The sequence below is a fragment of the Hyla sarda genome, chromosome 7 (assembly GCF_029499605.1).
Source record: "Hyla sarda isolate aHylSar1 chromosome 7, aHylSar1.hap1, whole genome shotgun sequence".
NCBI classification, from domain to species: domain Eukaryota; kingdom Metazoa; phylum Chordata; class Amphibia; order Anura; family Hylidae; genus Hyla; species Hyla sarda.
Genome location: NC_079195.1, coordinates 104,225,980 through 104,245,617, shown reverse-complemented (window position 1 = coordinate 104,245,617; position 19,638 = coordinate 104,225,980). Strand labels below are relative to the sequence as shown.

At 44.8% G+C, this 19,638-nt stretch overlaps 2 protein-coding genes across 8 annotated transcripts in view; one reads left to right on the top strand and one right to left on the bottom strand.

Moving 5' to 3' along the window:
* The window catches only part of MYPN (myopalladin), a 346,898-nt gene extending 339,770 nt beyond the window's left edge, over positions 1 to 7,128 (bottom strand). The window contains exon 1 of the mRNA XM_056530264.1: positions 7,102 to 7,128. The gene's annotated coding sequence lies outside the window, so the exon portion shown is untranslated. The remainder of the gene's footprint in view (positions 1 to 7,101) is intronic.
* HERC4 (HECT and RLD domain containing E3 ubiquitin protein ligase 4) overlaps positions 1 to 19,638 on the top strand; it is a 174,591-nt gene that overhangs the window by 4,032 nt on the left and 150,921 nt on the right. For 3 of the 7 annotated variants that reach the window (XM_056530279.1, XM_056530278.1, XM_056530273.1), the window contains exon 2: positions 2,121 to 2,223. The exons of 1 other annotated variant lie outside the window; for it this stretch is intronic. The gene's annotated coding sequence lies outside the window, so the exon portion shown is untranslated. Of the gene's footprint in view, positions 1 to 2,120; positions 2,224 to 7,186; positions 7,266 to 7,304; positions 7,328 to 15,164; positions 15,262 to 19,638 lie in introns of those variants that run through there. 3 more of the 7 variants (XM_056530275.1, XM_056530276.1, XM_056530277.1) reach the window with 3 other exon arrangements.

Sequence of the window (19,638 nt, the reverse complement as noted above, 5' to 3'; positions counted from 1 at the left end):
GATATATGCTACCTTTTGATCTTTTTTTTTATTCTGCTATTTGTACCAAAATTTTTCATTTTTTTTTTGGTTGTTTTTTAAGGCGTTCACTGTGCAGGATAATTTACATGATAGTTTTATAGTACACGTAATTACGGACGTGGCAATACCTATTATGTATATGTTTTGTGTTTCTGATCTTTTTTTGGTGATAATACAGGGCTTTTATTGGGAAAGGGGCAAAAAAAAAATATTTTTACACTTCATACTTTTATTGAACAACTTTTTCTTACATTTTTTACACTTTTACAGGTTATACTATGCTGCAATACATTTGTACTGCAGCTCAGTATGACCCGATCAGCTGCACAATGTACAGCCTGTGCGATCCTGCTGTGCTGCATCTCACAGGCTTCCGTAGCAGGCAGACAGGAGGTCATGATCTGACCTCCTGCTGCCAAAGCAACCAACAGCGACCCACGATCGTATCGCTTTGCCGCCGTTGGTGTGCCTGTCAACACCATAAATGTGTTATCAGGATTGATCACGGCATCTATGGGGTAATGCTGGCGGGAATGGCGCGATTGCAGCTCCAGCAGCTGTGGCGGGACTTCGGCTGTGATTGTGCTGTATGCATTCGTCCCATAGCGGGAAGGGGTAGTCTGGTGAAAAACAACTTATCCCTTATCCAAAAATGTCTGATTACTTACAGTGGTCTGACCGCTGGGGCCCCCGCAGTCTCCTGCCTGGCACCATGGGTCTCTGATAGGAGAGCGAGCTACAGATAGCACACTCTCCATTCATTTCTATGGAAGCGCCGTAGAGAAGAGCAAAACATACTTTTGAATTCTGCTAAAAACAAATGTTTATGTGCTGTAAATGGCTGAAATGTATTCACTAGGGGGGGGGGGATTTATCAAAACCTGTCCAGAGAAAAAGTGGCCCAGTTGCCCATAACAACCAATCAGCTTGCTTTTCATTTTTAACAAGGCCTCTTTAATATGAAAGCATCAATCTGGTTGCTATAGGCAACTGCTTCACCGACCTAGGGCTACACAAATAATTGTAGTCCAGACACAAACTGATGGGGGTCACGAGTAAAGATGAGCGAAGTTACAGTGATTCGATTCGTCAGGAGCCTCGCGGCTCGGCAGTTGATTTATCCTGCATAAATTAGTTCAGCTTTCAGGCGCTCCGGTGGGCTGGGAAAGGTGGATACCATCCTAGGAGACTCTCTCCTAGGACTGTATCCACCTTTTCCAGCCCACCGGAGCACTTAAAAGCTGAACTAATTTATACAGGCTTAAGTCAGCAACTGCCGAGCCGAGAAGTTCGTGACGAATCGAATCACTGTAACTTCGCTCATCTTTAGTCACGAGGATACTCTGACAAGTCATCGAAAAAATTCCTCCTGATCTATCAAAATAGGCTAAACCGTCACCTTTAATATCATGTACTTAAAAAGTAACTTATGAACAATATTAGGAAAAGTGTAATACAGTGCAGACCCAAAATAATTGTTAGGAGCCCAGGGGTGTAGTGTCAGAACAAGATAGTTAGTAATGACAGCTGATTTATCAAATATAAAGTAAGATAACCTGTATGTAGATGAGGTATTGCGGGTAGTAATAATATTAAGATGAATTAAACGTTAAATAGCAATATGTAGGCGGTTAGATGGAAAGGGGGGGGGGGGGAGAATGCCCGTCCCTCTGTCCCTGCCTTTTGAGGGACCCACCTCCTTAACAGGGGGGCCTCAACCACGGGGCCAGTCCCTGCACTACCTAAGTGAGGGAGAAAAACAAAAACTAGAAGATACAGTAAAAGGAGGGTCAGATATACAACCCGGGGCTCCAAAGCAACCAAATAAAACAGAAAACAAGTGATGAAAAAACAAAGGTGCATATAATCGCCAATGCAGCCAAAAAATTTTATTCCAATGCGTTTCACGTGTCAAATTTATACAGGATCATCAGGGAGAGGACATTGGCAACTGCAATGGGCAACTGGGCAAGTTTTCCTTTGCACAGGTTTTGATAAATCTCCCCCTAGTTGACGACATTTGGCCAATAAAGTAAATGAGGCCTTTGCCAGTGTGCCATGGTAATACGTCAGCATAAATTTGTTTTCCCCCCCTAAAGGTTGCAACACATAACAGCAGTGTGCCGTGAATCCATCCTGAGCAAGAATCTTTTTGCTGACTAAAATAAATAAATATATTGAAAGAGAAATTGAAGCAGAAAGGTATTTGAAAGCAAGGCTGTGAATGGATGACACATTTTTAAGTATCCTCTTGAGAATATACTGGTTTCTTATTAGGGCTTACTTTTTCTACAGAACTTGCAAAATTCTTTATGATTAGAGTTATAACCCAGAATAAGTTCTCTAGAAGACAACTCTGAGGTGCGGTCTGTGGAGAAAATATTACGGATTATGAGATATTTCCTACTCAGCACTGCTTTAACCTCTTGGGGGCGCAGGGCATATCCATATGCCCTGCATCCCCGTTCCATAAGGGCTCGGGGGCGTACCTGTGCGCCCTGAGTATTTCCGGTCCCTGTTGCTCGCTGGGTGTCCTCACCTGAAGAGCGTAGTCGCTGGTGGCAGAAGGATCATCAGAGCACAACAGCAGGAGGTAAGGCTGGCCTCCTGTTGTTGCTTAGCAACAACTCCTAGCATGCATGCTAGGACTTTTTGTTATGCAACAGCAGAAGGCACAACTACAACTCCCAGCATGCCCTTTGGTAGCTTATGCATGCTGGGGGTTGTAGTTATGCAACAGCTGGAGTTGTAGTTTTGCCTTCAGCAGTTGCAAAACTACAATTCTCAGCATGCACTTACAGCCGAAGGGCATGCTGGGACTTGCAGTAGTGTGCCTCCAGCTGTTGCATAACTACAACCCCCAGCAGGCACGGACAGCCAAAGGGCATGCTGGGAGTTGTAGTTATACAACAGCTGGAGTCACACTACTGCAACTCCCAGCATGCCCTTTGGCTGTCTGTGCATGCTGGGGGTTGTAGTTATACAACAGCTGGAGGCACACTACTGCAAGTCCCAGCATGCCCTTCGGCTGTAAGTGCATGCTGAAAGTTGTGGTTTTGCAAGAGCTGAAGGCACACTGGTTGCGAAACACTGAGTTAAGTAGCAAACTCTGTGTTTTGCAACCAATTGTGCCCCCAGCTGTTTAATAACTACAACCCCCAGCATGCACGGACAGGAAAAGGGCATGCTGGGAGTTGTAGTTTTGCAACAGCTGGAGGGGTACCCCCCTCCTATGTGAATGCAAATTCACAGGGGCAGGGGTTTACAGAGAGTTCCCCCCTGCTAGTTTGAGATGCAGCAAATTTTCCGCTGCAGCTCAAATTATTTCCATCTACACATCCGGCCTGTGGGGTGTTAAGGCTCACTGTACCCCTTGTTACGTTCCTTTAGGGGTGTAGTTTCCAAACTAGTATGCCATGTGTTTTTGCTGTTCTGGCACCATAGGGGCTTCCTAAATGCGACATGCCCCCCAAAAACCATTTCAGCAAAAGTCACTCTCCAAAATCCCATTATTGCTCCTTCCCTTCTGAACCCTCTAGTGCACCCACAGAGCATTTGACATACACATATGAGGTATTTCCTTACTCGAGAGAAATAGGGTTACAGATTTTTGGGGGATTTCTCTCCTTTTACCCCCTGTAAAAATTCAAAAACTGGGTCTACAAGTTTTTGAATTTTCTGCTTCACTTTGCTGCTATTCCTGTGAAATACCTAAAGGGGTTAACAAACTTTCTGAATGTCATTTTGAATGTCACAGAAAAGCCCCTCAAATCCACTTCAAACTTAACTGGTACCTGAAAAATTTAGATTTAGAATTTTTCGTTTAAATTTGGGAAATTGCTGCTGTACTTTGAAGCCCTATAATTAGAGATGAGCGAACTTACAGTAAATTCGATTCGTCACGAACTTCTCGGCTCGGCAGTTGATGACTTTTCCTGCATAAATTAGTTCAGCTTTCAGGTGCTCCGGTGGGCTGGAAAAGGTGGATACAGTCCTAGGAGACTCTTTCCTAGGAATGTATCCACCTTTTCCAGCCATCCGGAGCACCTGAAGGCTGAACTAATTTACGCAGGATAAGTCATCAACTGCTGAGCAGAGAAGTTCGTGACGAATCGAATTTACTGTAAGTTCGCTCATCTCTACCTATGTCTTCAAAATGTTACTTTATGATGCCAACATAAAGTAGACATTGTATTTGTGAATCAATATATAATTTACTTGGAATGTCCATTTTTCTTTCAAGCAGAAAGTTTCAAAGTTAGAAAAATGCAACATTTTCAAAAACTTTTCACCGAGAAAGGATGCAAGTAACTACAAAAATTTACCAGTATGTTAAATTAGAAAATGTCTCGAAAAAACAATCTCTGAATCAGAATAAAAGGTAAAAGCATCTGTTATTGATGCATAAAGTGAGTGGTCAGAATTGCAAAAAAAGTCTTAAAGGCGTACTCCGGTGGAAAACTTTTTTTATTTAATTTTTTTAAATGCACTGATGCCAGAAAGTTAAACAGATTTGTAAATTACTTCTATAAAAAAAATCTTTACCCTTCCAGTACTTATTAGCAGCTGTATTTTTCTTTTTGAATTTCTTTTTTGTCTTGTCCACAGTGCTCTCTGCTGACACCTCTGTCCATGTCAGGAACTGTCCAGAGCAGCATAGGTTTGGTATGGGGATTTTCTCCTTCTCTGGACAGTTCCTGATACGGGCATCAGGTGTCAAGACAAAAAAAGAAATTCAAAAAGAAAAGAATTTCCTCTGTAGCATACAGCTGCTAAAAAGTACTGGAAGGGTAAAGATTTTTTAATAGAAGTAATTTACAGGTCTGTTTTAACTTTCTGGCACCAGTAGATTTAACCCCTTAACGACCACGGACGTAAATGTACATCCTGGCTTGGCGGTACTTCGCGCACCAGGACTTACATTTACGTCCTGTGTATGACCGCGAGCATCGGAGTGGTGCTCGCGTCATACACTGCTGATAGCAGCCGGGGACCCGCCGGTAATGGCCGACATCTGCGATCGTGTGGATGTCCACCATTAACCCCTCAGAGGCCGTGAACAGTACAGATCACGGCATCTGAGGCAATGCACATGTTAAAATAGATGATTGGATCGCCCGCAGCGCTGCTGCGGCGAGCCGATCATCTGTATTGAAGGACAGAGGTCCCCTCACCTGCCTCCGTCCGTCTCCTCGGGCCTTCTGCTCTGGTCTGAGATTGAGCCGACCAGAGCAGAAGATAGCCGATAATACTGATCAGTGCTATGTCCTATACATAGCACTGAACAGTATTAGCAATCAAATGATTGCTATAGATAGTCCCCTATGGGGACATAAAAAGTGTAAAAAAAAAATTAAAAAAAAAAATTAATAAAAAAATAATTAATAAGTAAATAAATTACCATAAATAAATAAATTAAATAAATAAAATATATAAATATATATACATACATACACCGTATGTATCGGGGTATACCAAGCACCAGCCTATAACACGCACCCTCATTTTACCAAGGATATTTGGGTAAAAAAAAATGTTTACCCAAATATCCATGGTAAAATGAGGGTGCGTGTGCACGTGTATACCCCGATAAACCCCCAGGAAAGGCAGCGGGAGAGAGGCCGTCGCTGCCCGCTTCTCACCCCCTGCCTTTCCTGGGGTCTAGAGCCCTGCTGCCGCCGCTTCTCTCCCGCTGGCTATCGGCGCTGCTGCCCGTTCTCTCCCCCTGACTATCTGTGCCGGCGCCGATAGCCAGGGGGAGAGAAGCGGCGCCGGCAATGGGGCAGCCGCGCCGACAGACATGGGGGGAGAAAGGGCAGTGGCACCCGTTGCCGGCGCCGCTGCCCCGTTGCCTCCCCCCATCCCCGGTTGCATAATTAGCTGTTGCCGGGGTCGGGTCCGCGCTGCTTCATGCCTCCGGTGTGCGTCCCCTGCGTCGTTGCTATGCGCTGCATGGCGCGGCGCAATGACGAGTGACGTCATTGCGCCGCGCCGTGCAGCGCATAGCAACGACGCAGGGGACACACACCGGAGGCATGAAGCAGCGCGGACCCGACCCCGGCAACAGGTAATTATGCAACCGGGGATGGGGGGAGGCAACGGGGCAGCGGCGCCGGCAATGAGTGCCGCTGCCCCTTCTCTCCCCCTGTCTGTCGGCGCCGCTGCCCCATTGCCGGCGCCTCTTCTATCCCCCTGGCTATCGGCGCCGGCAATGGGGTGCTGGCACCGGTAGTAAGGGGGAGAGAACGGGCAGCGGCGCCGAAAGCCAGGGGGAGAGAAGGGCCGGCAGCAGGGCTCTAGACCCCAGGGCAGGCAGGGGCAGAGAAGCCGGCAGCCCTGGCGGTCTCTGCACCTGCAAAACCGCTGCAGTTCATTGATTTAAAGCGCCCGCTTTAAATCATTGAACTGCAGCGGCTTATCGGCGTATAACATGCAGGTAGACTTTAGGCTAAAAATTTTAGCCTATAAAGTGTGTGTTATATGCCGATAAATACGGTGTGTGTGTATAATATATAATGGAAAAATGTAAAAATAAAAAGTAAAAAAAAAAAAATCCTCTACCCCAATAAAAATGAAAATTGTAAATTTTTCCCATTTTACCCCAAAAAAGCATATTTTTTTACATTTTTTATAAACATGTTTGGTATCGCCGCGTGCATAAATGCCCGAACTATCAAAATATAACAATAGTACAGTGAACGGCGTAAACGTAAAAAAAGTCCAAAAATGCTCTTTTGTCACATTTTATTCCCCCAAAAAATTTAAAAAGTATCTAAAAGTTTTATATATGCAAATGTGGTATCAATAAAAAGTACAGATGACGGTGTAAAAAATTAGCCCTCTTACCGCCCTATATACGGAAAAATGAAAAAGTTATAGGTGGTCAAAATAGGGCAATTTTAGATTTCTGATGTGTGTCGTGGGTGCACAGAGCCCTGCGTATCCACCAACACTTCCTGCACTTGGTCTCCCCACAGAGACATACATGCAATAGCTTTAGGGACAAATTTATACACATTTTTTAACCAATGTATATTACAAATGTACCGTACATATCCTATGAGGGAGCTTTATCCCAACCTGTTCAGAGGAAAAGTTGCTGAGTTGCCCATAGCAACCAATCATATTGTTTCTTTCATTTTGCAGAGGCCTTGTTAAAAATGAAAGAAGCGATCTGATTGGTTGCTATGGGCAACTCAGCAACTTTTACTCTGGACAGGTTTTGATAAATCTCCCCCATAATGGTATTATCTACATTATATAGAATGTTTTTGTTAACGACAGATACACTTTAAAGATACTTTGGGTACGCTCACAGAAAATGAATATGTGACTCTCTCTGAGCTATGGGTAGGGTAGGGTTGGGGGCTGAAGGTACAATTGACTCCAATGGGAGCTTCAGTCCTAAACCGCTCCTGATTTTTCCACTGCTGTTAATGCCAATAGGAGCATGGGTAGGGACTGTGCTTTCTTGGCCACAAAAATCTGTACATTTTCTGTGTCCAGTACAGTGAGTTTTTTTGTGTTTGTGTGTGAACATACTCTTATAGCAAATGTAAATAGAATATTTATTAACACAGATTGTGTGACATTAGATTGTTACCATCTGCATGAGTAACATCACATGGTTGTGTACTTTGACCTGTCATGTGAAGCATCATCAAATTTGTCTATCTCTTTTTTTGCTCTGTCTGTTGTAATTCTCTTTTACCTGAGGTTAAATGTTTCTAAGTATTTAGGGGCACAGTGTGTGGCAATGCAATACCAGTGGTACAGTGTGTGGCAATGCAATACCAGTGGTACAGTGTGTGGCAATGCAATACCAGTGGTACAGTGTGTGGCAATGCAATACCAGTGGTACAGTGTGTGGCAATACAATACCAGTACAGTGTGTGGCAATACAATACCAGTGCAGTGTGTGGCAATACAATACCAGTGCAGTGTGTGGCAATACAATACCAGTGGTGCAGTGCGTGGCAATACAATACCAGTGGTGCAGTGTGTGGCAATACAATACCAGTGGTACAGTGTGTGGCAATACAATACCAGTGGTACAGTGTGTGGCAATGCAATACCAGTGGTACAGTGTGTGGCAATACAATACCAGTGGTACAGTGTGTGGCAGTATTATATGAAGTGTGTGGCGGGGTTCAGGTCATACAGGGAACAGTAGGTTTTTCATCCTCCATACTGGAGTCGCTCCTTTTACCCTGTGACTTATTATTAGGGTATTAATGTTCTAAAACAGGCAGAATCTATTTCTTTCATAGCACTGCGGCCACTAGGTGTGAACCAGGCCTTAGTGAGGTTACTTCTTGTAGAACCTTATTGAAATGTGTGTGGTAAATGGCATACAACGTCAGGCAGTGAATTGGTTCATTTATGTCCAGGGTTAATCAACTTTTTTAGTTAGGGTCCGCTTATCCAGGTCTGCCATTAGGTAAAGGTCCGAGCTGAACGCTAAGGCCTTGTTCACACCTAGTGGCCACAGTGCCATGAAAGAAATAGATGCTGCCTTTTGTAGAACATTACTACCCTAATAAGTCACAGGGTAAAAGGAGTGACTCCAGTATGGAGGATGAAAAACCTACTGTTCCCTGTATAACCTGAACACTGCCACTGAATATAATACTGCCACACACTGCACCCCTGGTATTGTATTGCCACACACTGTACCCCTGCTATTGTAGTGCCACACACTGTGCCCCTAAACATAATACTGCCACATGCTGTACTCCAGAATATATTACAGCCAGACACTGTACCCCCTGAATATAATACTGTACCCTTGAATATAATAAGGCATGTACTGTATCCCTGAATATAATACTGTGGCATGCTGTACCCCTGAAAATAATACTGCAACACATTCAGGGCTGTGGAAATTTTATAAAAAAAATACTTGTCTACGGGACTAAAATGGAGCAAAATCTACTTGTCCCTCATGACGATCCACTTGTCCGTGCCAATTTTCGATTTTACACTCTCATTTATTCCTCCTCGCCCTATAATAGCCATAACTACCTACTATAATGATACCTTTTAATTATTCCATAACATATTCTCTGGACCAAAAAAAAAAATATATATATATATAAATATATATATTATATAATTAGGTGAAGTAAAATTCAAATTGTAAAAGATAATTTAGCAGATTTGGTAGTTTTCTTTTCTACTCCATTTACCTTGTGGTTGAGATAACATGTTAGTTTCATACTTTAGGCCGCCTGATTACAGCGATACCAGATTTTATATAATTTATGTCATGTTTTACTAATTTAAAAAAAATTCAGAACTTTTTTGAATTTTTTTAATTGCCATTTTTTGACCCCTGTAACTATTTTTTTTCACATACCAGGCTGTATGAGGGCTAATTTTTTGCGCCATAAATAGTTTTTTGTATTGGCACCATTTTGGTATTGATCTGACTTTTTAATCGCTATTTAACTTTTTTTTCTGGGGATATTATAAAAATTAAATTTTTTTATTTATTTTTTATTTTTTTACATTTACCGTATGGGATACATAATGTTATATTTTAATAGGTCGTACAATCACGCACGAAGCGATACCAAATGTTTATTTTTATTATGTTTGTATGTTTTTATATAGCAAAAGGGGGTCATTTGAACTTTTAATATGGAAGGGGTTAGTGTGTGTGTGTTTTTTATTTTTATTTTTATTTTTTTTAACATTTATTAAAACTTTTTTTTTTTTTTTTATACACTTTATTAGACTTGTAGGAGGAATCATTAGATTCCTCATACAGATGAATAGAGTTCTATTGAACTCATTGATCTGTGAGCTCTGCGATCCATTGATAGAGCCTGGTCCAGCCCACTAGCCCACCAGGGAGAGCATTCACATGTCCCTTTAGACACCGCTGTCAGCTTTGGCAGCGGCGATCTGAAGGGTTAATAGCCAGCCGCGGCGATCGCCGCATGCTGGCTTTTAGCGGCGGTGTGAGGTGAGATTTCCGAACTCGCCTCACAGCGGCCACCGGCTACTGAGAACAGCCGGGGGCAGCAGAGTATGGAGCGGGCAGGAGTCCGGAGCCCGCTCCATACACCCCTCTGAGCACTGCATTCTGGCTATTATTGGCGGTGTTAAACTTCGCTCCCCCCAGCTCTAGCTTCAGAAACGTTCGGAGAGCTGAGGGAGCGAAGGCAGAGGACACAGGTCTACACAGGGAGCAAGAAGCCTCGCTCCCCTCATCTCCCCCCGCAGGTCTGCATTGCAGAAAGAAGGCAGAGCAGGGGGAGTGAGGACGTACACAGCTTCTCATCTCCCCCTCCCCCTGCTCTGCCTTCAGAGGACACAAGTTTCCACAGCCGTGGGCTGCAGAGTATGGAGCGGGCACGAGTCGGTAGCCCGCTCAATACAGACTGCAGAGCGCCGCAGCGCTTGTCGGGTCCGGCCCTGCTTGCCCGAAGCCGGGCTAAGGGCCGGAAAAATTCACCTGCCCGGCGCCCGAAACTGCTTGTCCCGGGCGTCGGGCGATAGGAATTCCACATCCCTGACATTGTACCCATGGTATAGTACTGCCACACGCTGTACCTCTAAAAATATATTTGACACCCACTGTACCCCCTGAATATCAAACTGCCTCACGCAGCACCCCTGAATATATTACTGCTGTGCACCTGAATATATTAATGTCGCACATTGTGCCTCTGGTATAATACTTCCTCACGCTGTACCCCTGGTATATTGCTGCCACATGCAATGCCCCCAAATATAATATTGACTAACACTGTGCTCTGTATTGAATAATTGTACCTTTGTGTCCCTTAAAACAATGAATGATGCCACTGTGCCCCCACATAAACTGTCCAGTAAATAATTTCCTGTGACTCTCCAGCTGCTGCAAACTACAACTCCCATCGTGCACAGACAGAAGATAATTTTGGGAGCTGTAGTTCTGCAACAACTTGAGTCACAGGTGGGGGAAGGTTGTTTGGATTATTGGTGGCCGCAGTCTGCTAGTTGAACACTCCTATTTTAGGCTATTGGTAGCAACTAAAACAAGACAGCTGGTATGCCACCCTTTGCTAGGACTATTGTTAACCCCTTAACGTCCAAGGACGTATATTTACCCTGTGCCATATCGGGTCGGTCCCGGCATGTAACTGAAGCCGGGACCCGGGGCTAATCGCACACGGCAGCAATCGCGGTGTCGGACGCTATCAACCCTTTAGACGCGGTGTTCAATGTTGAACGCCGCGTCTAAAACAAAAGTGAAAGCTTACCGGCTGCTCAGTGGGGCTGATCGGGACCAGTGCAGTGAAAATGCGGTGTCCCGATCAGCTGAGACGTGAGCGGAGGTCCTCTTACCTTCCTCCGGCGCGTCCGTTCTGAGATGCAGGCTTGAGCAATCGACCACCGATAACACCGATCAATGCAAAGCTATGGTTTTGCAGTGAACAGTGTATAAGATCAGTGTGTGCAGTGTTATAGCCTATGGGAGCTATAACACTGCAAAAAAAAAAAAAGTGTAAAAAAAAAAAAGTGTGATTTAACCCCTTCCCGACCCATGGCATACATGTATGTCATGGGTCGGCTCCCATTCGATAACGTGGGGCCACGGCGTGGCCGCTCGTCATAGCGGGTCGGGCCCGGCCCGGCACCTAGCAACGGCCAGGACCCGTGGCTAATAGCGCGCGGCAGTGATCGCGGTGCCGCGCGCTATTAACCCTTTAGACGCAGTGTTCAAAGTTGAATGCCGCGTCTAAAGTGAAAGTAAACTAATGCCGGTTAGCTCAAGGAGCTGCCTGGGTCATGAAGAGGTTAACCCTTTCCCTAATAAAAGTCCAAATCACCCCCCTTTTTCCCATAATTTTTAAAAAAATAAAAATAAATATAAACATATGTGGTATCCCCGCGTGCGTAAATGTCCGAACTATAAAAATATATAATTGATTAAACCGCACGGTCAATCTCGTACGCGCCAAAAAATTCCAAAGTCCAAAATAATGTATTTTTGGTCACTTTTTATATCATGAAAAAATTAATAAAACAAACAAAATGGTACCGCTAAAAACTTCAGATCATGGTGCAAAAAATTTGCCCTCATACCGTCCCATACGTGGTAAAATAAAAAGTTATAGGGGTCAGAAGATGACAATTTTAAACGTATACATTTTTCTGCATTCAGTTATGATTTTTTACAGAAGTCATTTTATCGAAAAATGTACTGCGTAGAAACGGAAGCCCCCAAAAGTTACAAAATGGTGTTTTTTTTCTTTTCTTAAATTTCGTTGCTCAATTATAATTTTTTTTCCCTTTCGTCGTAGATTTTTGGGTAAAATGACTGATGTCACTGCAAAGTAGAATTGGTGGCGCAAATAATAAGCCATCATATGGATTTTTAGGTGCAAATTTGAAAGGGTTATGATTTTTAAAAGGTGAGGAGGAAAAAACGAAAGTGGAAAAACCTGTGGTCCTTAAGGGGTTAAAAGTAGGGATCGACCTATTATCGGTTTGGCCGATATTCACGATTTTGGACGTAATCCGATAATGCACCGGCGGCGGTCTCTGGCCGGTGCGGGGGGGAGCAGTGGCGGTGATAGGACTCAGGACCCCAGGACAGGTAGGGGGAGAGAAGCGTGTGGCGGCGGTGGTGGTCTCTGGCACCGCAAAAGCTGCTGCAGTTCATTGATTTAAAGCGCCCGCTTTAAATCAATGATCTGCAGCGGTGTCACAGGGGGGATAAATAGCCGTTAACTTATACCGATATTCCGGTATAAATTATCGGCTATCGGCCCTAACCTCCACGGTATCGGTATCGGTCAATCCCTAGTTAAAAGCACTAATGCCGAGTCTATGCACACACCAGTTCATGGAGCTTATACAGCAGTCTCTATGTACATTTGAAACCAGAAGTTTGCATACACTATATATAAAAAGACACTCACTGTCTGACATGAAGTCAGAATTAACCTTTACCCGTTTTAGGTCAGTTAGGATTAATAATGAGAGACAATTTTAAGGCATCTTTATTACTTTCTGCAAAGTCAAAAGTTTACATACATTTCATTATTATTTGGTAGCATTGCCCTTTAAAACGTTACTGTCATTAGTAAGAAAAGAAAAAAATGCTTAAATCAGTGTATGTCCCCTAAGACCTGTATACATAATATTTTGCATGTGGTAATATGTAAAATACCGTTTGAACTATGTATTACTGTTATCAGTCTTCTGAATTCCTCTCAGAGGCTGGGGGTATTTCCCCTGAAGTATGATGAGCTCCTCTACTCCCCCCTCCCCTCTCCCTTGTCATGAGGTCTGCACAAACATAAACATTTGCAAAGAATATTGCCTAAAGGCATGCTCTACATAACTCTAATGCAGCCATGCATGCTCTACATAACTCTAATGCAACCATGTGAAACTACTGTGCATGTAAATGCTTCTCAACTGAAGAGGCTGCAAGCCTGTCTGGATCTCACAGGTGTTCTCACACAGTTGAAAGCTGGATTATAGACTGTACTGAGGCTGTACTGTACTGTACTCCCTAGCCAGCAGAGAGGAGAGAGAGAGAACTTCTCCCCCACTCCCCCTTCCTTCAGAATGTTGGTCCCTTTTTTCTTTGTCAGGACCAAAGAGCCCTAAATACTAGGGTTCGTTTTCAAAATGAAAGATACAGCGACCCCTAGTGGCCATGTTTTTCAACATTTATTTCATGTCTTTAGCAATACATTTTTTTAATGAAGTATTAAATGGGGAAAAAAGTTGTTTCTAATGACAGTAACGCTTTAACCCTTTAAATGGGCACTGTCAGATATAAAAACTTTTGATATGTTATAAAGCATTGCAAAACAATATGTTTTGCAATTGCTTTCATCAGAAAATTTTTAGGATTTCATATAGAAAAAGCCAGTCAAAAAACTGGCCACTAGGGGGTTCCTCCTGCCTTCTGGGACACATACCAGTCAGAAACGTCCCGCTCGGCACCTACGTCAGGGACCTTTTCCTTGATTGCCAGCAGGTCCCGCCCTCCTGTGCTCGCTCCAGACCCTCTCACTGCCTGTGTGAGCGCGTGGCCGCCAGGATCCGAGAGCGCGCACATACATCAGCAGCATCCTGAGAAGCGGGCATCGGAAACCAGGAAAGTTGGTAAGAGCATATTTTTTCCTATATGCATTTGTGCAAGAAAGGGGGAGTCCTCTACTAGGGGCCCACAGAGGGAGTGGGCGGCTCCCCCTTTGTGTGGGCTGCTCCCCCCTGGTTTTGCATTCCCCCTGGTGCTTCGAGTCCCCCCCCTGGTATTGCGGCTCTACCGGCAGTATGGCGGCTCCCCTCTGGTGTTGCGGTGTCCCCCCGGTGTTTCGCTCCCACCGTGCTTTTGGGTCCCCCCCCCCCCCCCCGGTGTTTCTGCTCCCCCCCCCCCCCCCTGGTGTTGCAGCTCCTACCTGGTGTCGCGGTCACCCGGCGGTCTCGATGTCCCCCAGCGGTGTTGCTGGATGAAGATGCAGCCCAGAGATTCAGAGTGACAGGTTATGGAGAACACGGTTGCTGGGATTTGTAGTTTTGCAACAGCTGGAGGCACCCTGTCAGGGAAACGGTGTTCTCCATAACCTGTCACTCTCTGAAACTACAACTCCTATCATGCCCTGACAGATATACAGGCTGTCCGAACATGTTAGGAGTTATAGTTTTAGAGAGTTTACTGTACCCAACATGTCCTGACAGCATGTATATCTGTCAGGGCATGATAGGAGTTGTAGTTTTAGGTGATACATCCACAAACAGTCAATCTCCAGCTGCTACAAAACTACAACTCCTCTATCATGTCCTGACAGCCTGTATGTCTGACAGGGCATGATAGGAGTGGTAGTTTTAGAGCAGCTGTAGATTGACTGTTTGTGGAGGGATCATATAAAACTACAATCCCATCATAATCCCTCTTCCTGTGTGTGTGTGTGTGTGTGTGTGTGTGTGTGTGGGTGGCATAAAACCAGAGAGGAAAGGGTTACAGATGAGACTTCTGTACTTGGCTGACTGCCAGGCTTGCTTCTGAGAACAGTGACTCAGAGCAGAGAGGGGGAGGGGTTATCACACTGAGGAGAAGAGGGACACTCCCCCCTGTTTTTTCTGAACTTGTTTTATTGTGAGCAGCATATAAAAGGGAATTCTAAGAGAAATAAAGGGCGTATACTCATAAAAATGATATGTACATGATCAGGATGAAGTGCTGAGCAACATAGAACGGTTTTTCTTTTTTTGGAGATCTGGCAGGTACGCTTTAACCCCTTAAGGACCCAGCCATTTTACACCTCAGGACCCGGCCTTTTTTTGCACATCTGACCACTGTCACTTTAAACATTAATAACTCTGGAATGCTTTTAGTTATCATTCTGATTCCGAGATTGTTTTTTCGTGACATATTCTACTTTAACTTAGTGGTAAAATTTTGTGGTAACTTGCATCCTTTCTTGGTGAAAAATCCCCAAATTTTATGAAAAATTTGAAAATTTTGCATTTTTCTAACTTTGAAGCTCTCTGCTTGTAAGGAAAATGGATATTCCGAATAATTTTTTTTATTATTCACATATACAATATGTCTACTTTATGTTTGCATCATAAAATTTACGAGTTTTTACTTTTGGAAGACACCAGAGGGCTTCAAAGTTCAGCAGCAATTTTCCAATTTTTCACAAAATTTCCAAACTCACAATTTTTCATGGACCAGTTCAGGTTTGAAGTGGATTTGAAGGGTCTTCATTTTAGAAATACCCCACAAATGACCCCATTATAAAAACTGCACCCCCCAAAGTATTGAAAATGACATTCAGTCCACGTTTTAACCCTTTAGGTGTTTCACAGGAATAACAGCAAAGTGAAGGAGAAAATTCACAATCTCCATTTTTTACACTCGCATGTTCTTGTAGACCCAATTTTTGAATTTTTACAAGGGGAAAAAGGAGAAAATGTATACTTATATTTGTAGCCCAATTTCTCTCGAGTAAGCACATACCTCATATGTCTATGTAAAGTGTTCGGCGGGCGCAGTAGAGGGCTCAGAAACGAAGGAGCGACAAGGGGATTTTGGAGAGTACGTTTTTTTAAAATGGTTTTTGGGGGGCATGTTGCATTTAGGAAGCCCCTATGGTGCCAGAACAGCAAAAATCCCCCACATGGCATACCATTTTGGAAACTAGACCCCTTGAGGTACGTAACAAGGAATAAAGTGAGCCTTAATACCCCACAGGTGTTTCACGACTTTTGCATATGTAAAAAAATAAAAATAAAATTTCACTAAAATGTGTGTTTCCCCCCAAATTTCACATTTTTGCAAGGGTTAATAGCAGAAAATACCCCCCAAACATTGTAACCCCATCTCTTCTGAGTATGAAGGTACCCCATAAGTTGACCTGAGGTGTACTATGGGTGAACTGCAATGCTCAGAAGAGAAGGAGTCATATTTGGCTTTTTGAGAGCAAATTTTGCTCGGGGGCATGTCGCATTTAGGAAGCCCCTATGGTGCCAGGACAGCAAAAAAAAAAACACATGGCATACCATTTTGGAAACTAGACCCCTCGGGGAACGTAACAAGAAATAAAGTGAGCCTTAATACCCCACAGGGGTTTCACGACTTTTGCATACGTAAAAAAATAAATAAAAAAAATCACTAAAAGGTGTGTTTCCCCCCCAAATTTCACATTTTTGCAAGGGTTAATAGCAGAAAATACCCCCCAAAATTTGTAACCACATCTCTTCTGAGTATGGAGGTACCCCAAAAGTTGACCTGAAGTGCACTACGGGCGAACTACAATGCTCAGAAGAGAAGGAGTCATATTTGGCTTTTTGAGAGCAAATTTTGCTCGGGGGGCATGTCGCATTTAGGAAGCCCCTATGGTGCCAGGACAGCAAAATAACCTCCACATGGCATACCATTTTGGAAACTAGACCCCTTGAGGAACGTAAGAAGGCGTAAAGTGAGCATTTACCCCCCCACTGGTGTCTGTCATATCTTTGGAACAGTGGGCTGTACAACATTTTTAATTTGCACAGCCCACTCTTCCAAAGATCCGTCAGACACCTGTGGGGGGTAAATTCTCACTGCACCCCTCATTACATTCCGTGAGGGGTGTAGTTTCCGAAATGGGGTCACATGTGTTTTTTTTTTTATTTTGCGTTTGTCAAAACCGCTGTAACAATCAGCCACCCCTGTGCAAATCCCCTCAAATGTACATGGCGCACTCTCCCTTCTGGGCCTTGTTGTGCGCCCCCAGAACACTTTACGCCCACTTATGGGGTATCTCCGTACTAGGGAGAAATTGTGTTACAAATTTTGGGGGGCTTTTTTCCCCTTTACCTCTTGTCAAAATGAAAAGTATAGGGCAACACCAGCATGTTAGTGTAAAAAGTTTATTTTTTTTACACTAACATGCTGGTGTAGACCCCAACTTCACCTTTTCATAAGGGGTGAAAGGAGAAAAAGACCCCCAAGATTTGTTAGTCAATTTCTCCCGAGTACGGCGATACCCCATATGTGACCCTAAACTGTTGCCCTGAAATACGACAGGGCTCCATAGTGAGAGCGCCATGCGCATTTGAGGCCTGAATTAGGGATTTGCATAGGGGTGGACATAGGGGTATTCTACACCAGTGATTCCCAAACAGGGTGCCTCCAGCTGTTGCAAAACTCCCAGCATGCCTGGACAGTCAACGGCTGTCCGGCAATACTGGGAGTTGTTGTTTTGCAACAGCTGGAGGCTCCATTTTGGAAAGAGTGGCGTACCAGGCGTTTTTCATTTTTATTGGGGAGGGGAGGGGGCTGTGTAGGGGTATGTGTATATGTAGTGTTTTTTACTTTTTATTTTATTTTGTGTTAGTGTAGTGTAGTGTTTTTAGGGTACAGTCACACGGGCGGGGGATTACAGCGAGTTTGAGCTGCCGCGCAAAATTTGCTGCATCGCAAACTTGCAGCCCGATACTCACTGTAAGCCCCCTGCCCATGTGACACGGGGGGGAGACCTCCAGCTGTTGCAAATCTACTACTCCCAGCATGCCTGAGAATGTTTGGGAGTTGTGGTTTTGCAACAGCTGGAGGCACACGGGTTGGGAAACACTGAGTTAGGAAACAATGTTTCCCAACCAGTGTGCCTCCAGCTGTTGCAAAACCACAACTCCCAAACATTCTCAGGCATGCTGGGAGTAGTAGTTCGGCAACATCTTTAGAGCCAGATGTTGCCGAACTACAACTCCCAGCATGCTTGGAGTTGTAGTTTTGCAACATCTGGAGGACTACAGTTTGCAGACCACTAATACAGTGGTTCCCAATCTGTGCCCTTCCAGATGTTGCAAAACTACAACTCCCAGTATGCCAAAACTGTCCAGGCATGCTGGGAGTTGTAGTTCTGCAACATCTGAAGGGCCAGATGTTACAGAACTACAACTCCCAGCATGCCTGGACAGTAAGGGCATGTTGAGGATGTGTAGTTTTGCAACATCTGGAAGGGCACAGTGGTCTCCAAACTGTGGACCTCCAGATGTTGCAAAACTGCAACTCCCAGCATGCCCAGACGCCAAGGGCTGTCTGGGCATGCTGGGAGTTGTAGTTTACAGGGTCCTATTACAGCAATGCATGTCGCTTTACGGCGACGTGCATTGCTGTAAAGGGCCCGACCGCGGCTGAAGATTTACTCACCTGTCGCCGCCATCTTCACCGCCGGGATCCGGGTCTTCAGGGACGAGGTAAGTACCGGGGCCGGGCCCCAGCACTCCCCCGTCCCCCGCCGCGTCCTCCGGTCTTCCTCCCGTCCTCTCCGGACTTTCAGGGGCCGGGCAGGACGGGAGGAAGTAACCGCCCCCCCTCCTGCGATTGGTCGGTTCACTAACCGACGGATCGCAGGGGATCGGAGGAGGTGCCAGGCTTGCCACCTCGCTCCGATACTTCCGCATGGTCCTGGCTGTCTGTGACAGCCGGGATCATGCGAAATTACCGGGCGGTCGGGTCCCAGAGACCCGATCAGCCCGGTATCGCCGCAGATCGCAAGGGCGATTTCCCTTGCGATTTGCGGCGATCGCCGACATGGGGGGCCTACATGGCCCCCCTCGGCGTTTGCCCTGGATGCCTGCTGAAGGATTTCAGCAGGCATCCAGTTCCGATCTCTGCCCGGCGCGCGGCAGAGACCGGAAAACGCCAGGACGTACGGGGACGTCCTGGGTCCTTAAGGCCCAGGGTGCGGGGACGTCCCCGTACGTCCTGGGTCCTTAAGAGGTTAAGGACCTACATCATGGACACACTTCCTTGATTGACAGCTGAGCACAGGGCTCACAGCTGGAGGAAAAATCCTCTCACTGTCAGCTTGTGTCCCGCTACTGTCAGTGAGGACAAGCTGAGAGTTGTAGTTTTGCTAATGCTAGGGGAGATGTGAGCAGACAGTATACTGAGGGAGGAGATGTGAGATGTTTCTTTCCTCCTCGCCTTCTAAAAGTCATAACTCTCTTATATTTCCATCCACAGACCCATATGAGGGCTTGTTTTTTGCGTCACCAATTTTACTTTTGTAATTACATCACTTATTTTACCATAAAATGTACGGCGCAACCAAAAAATATTATTTATGTGGGGAAATTGAAAAGAAAACCGCTATTTAGCAAATTTTG